The 5162-nt window shown below is 39.5% G+C and overlaps 1 pseudogene; it reads left to right on the top strand.

Moving 5' to 3' along the window:
• Positions 1-3167, top strand: part of LOC107660290 (E3 ubiquitin-protein ligase TRIM39-like) — a 37644-nt pseudogene extending 34477 nt beyond the window's left edge.
• The last annotated feature ends 1995 nt before the right edge of the window (positions 3168-5162 follow it).

The raw sequence follows: 5162 nt of genomic DNA, 5'->3' as shown, positions 1-5162 counted from the left end.
CGCATTATCAATTACTCCACCGGCCTCGCTCCGTTCCCATGGCTCTCGGCCCCGCCCCCACTCGTCACATACCCCCATCGCCCCTCGCAGGCCGGGGGGTACTCCCGAGACTGCTCTCTACTCCCCCGCGCCCCCCTCCCCCCTCCGGGGGAGCCGATCACGGCTGAGAGGCTCTCACTCTGCGATGGTAGCGATGGTACTGGACATCGTTGGTGGACAGCCCACCGCTCCTCTGCCTCCTGGCGGACGGCTCCTACTGATCCTATTGAGGGCAGCCGGCAGCGAGTCCCCCGTTCCCTGCTCCTCCCCAATCATGGCGGATGGCAGCAGGCTCCGACCTCCGGGCGAATGGCGCTGACTCCTCTGCTCCCTCTCGGACGGCAGCCACCCCTCCTCGACCCAGGAGCACGGCAGCGAGCCCTCCGTCCCACCTTGTCTTCCATCGCTCCAGCACCACCACCTCGGGCAGCCACTGGCGGTCTCCGCTTCTTCCTGTTGCCCGATGGCGCAGTGGCGCAGGTGGCGCAGGTGGCGCAGATGGCGCTCATTATCATTTACTCCAAACACTTTTCCAACACAGCTGGTAAAAGTGACTCACAGCTGAGATCTGGCAGTAATCTGCTGGAAAACTAGGCTTTGCTTTTTTGGGAACAGCTTTGACTGTACGCACACAAAACACAAAATAAAGTCCAGGCCTGGTCCTCTCTCGTCTTTCACTGTCATCACTCCTCCTTTTATCCTTCCATGAGCTCCTCCGTGGGACTCGAGACCGGTGAGTGGTGCAGGTGTCGCTCATTATCAATTACTCCACCGGCCTCGCTACGTTCCCACGGCTCTCGGCCCCGCCCCCACTCGTCACAGTGTCGTATTCCTATAGGTAGATGTGATCAGCTGAGAATCAGCTGATACAAGCTTGACACACGTGACCTGCCAGAACTAACACTAACGCTTAATTTATGGACTTTTTGTTGTGTTTCTCTCTGTTCCTGTTCTCCTGCCCTGTTTAGTTCTGTTGCCCTAGTTTCTTATTAGTCCTCCTGATTTGTTTCTATGGTTGTATGATTTGCAGCTGTCTATCATTCATTAGTTTCATTACTTATACTCCCTGTTCTGTTCAGTGTTTGCCATTTATTGTTTATGTTCGTGCTATGTTGGTTTCGGTGATCTCCTGTGTTCCTTGTGGATTTATTATTAAAAGACTGTTGTGGATTATTCTTCATCTTTGTGCGCTTATTTAAGAGCACCAAGCATGACACAGATTGATTATCATATAGAAAATGTAGTTAATTGATCTCATTCATTAGAGGAACACAGAGAAAAAGAAATCTGCCAGTGTTGAGCTCTTCACTGATCTGATCCGCTCCATTGAGAGATGTCAGTCTGAGCTGCTGAAGATGATGGAGGAACAGCAGAAAGCAGCAGAGAAACAGGCTGAAGATCTCATTAAAGAGCTGCAGCAGGAAATCACTGAGCTGAAGAGGAGAAACACTGAGCTGGAGCAGCTCTCACACACTGACGATCATCTGCACCTCCTGCAGGTCTGTCAACTTCTGTATCATCACTGAGAATGCAGAATATTATTTATCAAATGCTCTGTTGACAAACATGATGAGCTGCTGTCTTTAGAAATTGTACAAACGAGAATTAAAGCGTAATAAAGTCAAAGAAAACTTAAGTTAACGGTGTCAGAAAGCTCATGGCTAATTTAAAGTTAAAAATATAAAATGAACATATTTACTAGTCCTCTCTCTCCTGCTGTAGAAGTTCTCATCCCTGTGCAGTTGTCCACACACCAAGAACTGGACTGAGATCAGTATCGACTCTGATGTGGATGTGTTCTCTATGAAAAGAGCTTTGATTCAGCTGAAGAAAACTCTAGATGGGAGTCTAAATGAAAAACTCCGTCAGTCTGGTATGTTAATATCAAATACAGTGAATAGATTTTTTTTTTATGTGAAATTCTATCCAAACTTTAACTCCTGTCATAACCAGTTAAATCATTATTACTTGTGAATACCAGAAAGCAACATGTAATGAACATGAAGTATTAATGTACCTGTGTAAACAGACATCTGCCTAAAATTAAACAGTCTAAACAGCATTTCTCACCACACAAGGATAATTTAGAAACTTTACAGCTAAAATAACACATATTTACACTGAATAATTAATATTAATAATTAAGGCTCTAATAAGTAATGAATATTAGAGCTTTAATTAAAAACTTTAATCTCTCTGTTATTGTATTTAATTTAAAGACATTCAATTCTGTTTTTCAAACTGATGGACGAGCAACATTTCCATGCCACTGATGCTGACAATAGAAATAAACTCACTGTTAACCTGAAATATTCCTATAAATAATTCATCATGTTGTCATCTGTGTCCACAGGGTTGAAGTGTCTGGTGGTAGACACTTCAACAGAAGGTACAGTGTGACTGACACCAATTTCTCCAATACACTTGTTATAATAATAGTTGTTCATATTTTTATAATCTGCATTATATGAAAATGTTTGTTCTGAAGTTGATAATGCCTAATCTCTCATCTAGTGGATGTGACTCTGGATCCTGATACAGCGAATCCATATCTCATCCTGTCTGATGATTGAAAACAAGTTAATTGTAGAGACTTTAAGCAGGATGTCACAGAAAATCCAAAGAGATTAAATAACACTTGTTCAGGGAGATTTTACTATGAGGTGCAGGTGAAGGGAAAGACTGAATGGGATTTAGGAGTGGTCAGAGAATCCATTAACAGAAAGAAGACAAACACACTGACTCCAGTTAATGGATTCTGGACTGTGATTCTGAGAAATGAGAATCAGTATAAAGCTTGTGAAAGTCCGTCTGTCTCTTTCTCTCTGAAAGTGAAACCTGAGATTGTGGGAGTGTTTGTGGATTATGAGGAGGGTCTGGTCTCGTTTTATGACGTGGAGTCCAGCTCTCATATCTACTCTTTCACTGGTCAGACTTTCACTGAGAAACTCTATCCATATTTTAGCCCATGCCGCAATGAAGGAGGTAAAAACTCAAACCCACTGATCATCTCACCTGTTAACAAATACATTTCTCTGAAATATGAAACATGAAATCTGGAAAGATTAACTATGCATGGGCTGTTTTTTTAATGATTAAAATATGTAAATAAAAACCAAAAAAGAATACACACAAAGATCCATAATAATAGCAATAATAAAAATTGTATATATAACAAATAATAAAATATTTGTAAATTACAGAAAAAAGTAAGCTGTCACAGCTACAGACTGGACCATGAAAATACTACATGGGATTTTCACTGACATTTTTTTTTACCTGGGGCCCATTTCAACAAGGAGGTTCAACCAACTTTGAGTTGACTTACTCTGAGATGGGAAACTCTGAGTTTCCAGGATCAGAACAGCTGAATTGAGTTAGTTCATTCAACTCCTGAATAGGTTGACTCTGAGTTTAGCGTATGCACCACAACAATGAAAAGCCATGATCAATGGAGCTCCAAAATTATGATTCACCATGGCAACAGCACCCGACAAAAAGACGTCTGCATACTTCCGAGTCAATACGTAACTTTAATTCTTAATCACTATTATAATATCAAAGGTATAAAGTGGCAGAACGGTAAATTATTGAACTAATATTAATTTTCATGGTATCCCACAGGCAAAAGAAAAAAAAATGAAAAAAGAACACAAAAAAAGCAGCTAACCATGAAGTATAAAAACATAATTTAATCAAGGTAAAGCTTTAAGCATAAAAGGTTCATGGATGTAGGCTACATGACTTTACAAACATTGGACGTATTACATAAATTAATAAATTAAATTAATTAAACCCAAATAGATGGGTTTGTGCCAAAGAAACTACACAAAAAAATAAATACGCATGTGGATATGGCTAAATATAAATATATATAGATATATATATAGAGAGAGAGAGATATAGATATATACATAGATAGATAGATAGATAGACAGATAATCCTCTCCCGATGTAAATGTAACTCCCTACGAATTAATGCAGCCTTCTCATCTACGGGATGAATGTATAAAAGGACATGCCGTTTTTGTCACTTTCACAATGTCTGCATGATGAAAATATGTGCAATGAATGAATGTAACAGCACTGCAATAAATGCTTTTCTTACTTAGTATGTTCGTCTTGTTGTTTCCAGTCAAAATATCTAAAGATTCGGTTACACTTTACTTGAAGGGGTGTGCATAAGACTGACATGACACCTTCATAATCATGACATGACACATGTCATGAATATGAAGGAGGTTTTATGCATGTTTATGACAACTGTCATTAAGTGTCATTCGCTCAGTTATGTAATTTTTAATGCAAAGATGACATTGTTTGAGATGTCTTTGTTATGGGCTATGGTTAGGGGTAAGGGTAGGGGTAGGGTTAGGTCAAATAATGTCATATTTGCATTAAAAATGACATAACTGAGCGAATGACACTTAATGACAGTTGTCATAAACATGCATAAAACCTCCTTCATATTCATGACATGTGTCATGTCATGATTATGTAGGTGTCATGTCATGATTATGTAGGTGTCATGTCATGATTATGTAGGTGTCATGTCATGATTATGTAGGTGTCATGTCATGATTATGTAGGTGTCATGTCATGATTATGTAGGTGTCATGTCATGATTATGAAGGTGTCATGTCAGTCTTATGCACACCCCTTCAAGTAAAGTGTTACCAAAGATTCTTAGGACACATGTAGGCTACTACATAATTTATTTATTGCAAATTATCTGCCAATGGTGAAAGAAAAATTATCTTGTTTCCATTTGCATTAAGATAATTTTTCTTGTTTTAAGTAAAAAGCACTCAATTTAGACACCAAAATACTCAGAAAGAAAAGCATTTTTGCAGCGTGAATGAATGATGTAGTCTATTTAAGATATATGCAGATATATGCTGTACCGCCGGTCCCTATACGCAGAGTATGCAGTTTGCGTAGGGCACCAACTCCCGGGGGGGGGACCATCCCAGTTGCTAAAAAAAAAAAAAAAAACAGAAAAAAACTTTTGTTCTATATTAATATTAACATAGCCTACATATACATATTAGTGGCGTCAAAATTAGTGCGTTAACGCAGACGATATTTTTTTTTTTCAGTTTACGCGTTAAAAATATTTAACG

The sequence above is a fragment of the Sinocyclocheilus anshuiensis genome, unplaced genomic scaffold (genome assembly GCF_001515605.1).
Source record: "Sinocyclocheilus anshuiensis isolate Anshui unplaced genomic scaffold, SAMN03320099.WGS_v1.1 scaffold1457, whole genome shotgun sequence".
Classification (NCBI taxonomy): Eukaryota; Metazoa; Chordata; class Actinopteri; order Cypriniformes; family Cyprinidae; genus Sinocyclocheilus; species Sinocyclocheilus anshuiensis.
This window is presented reverse-complemented; position numbering and strand designations above follow the sequence as displayed.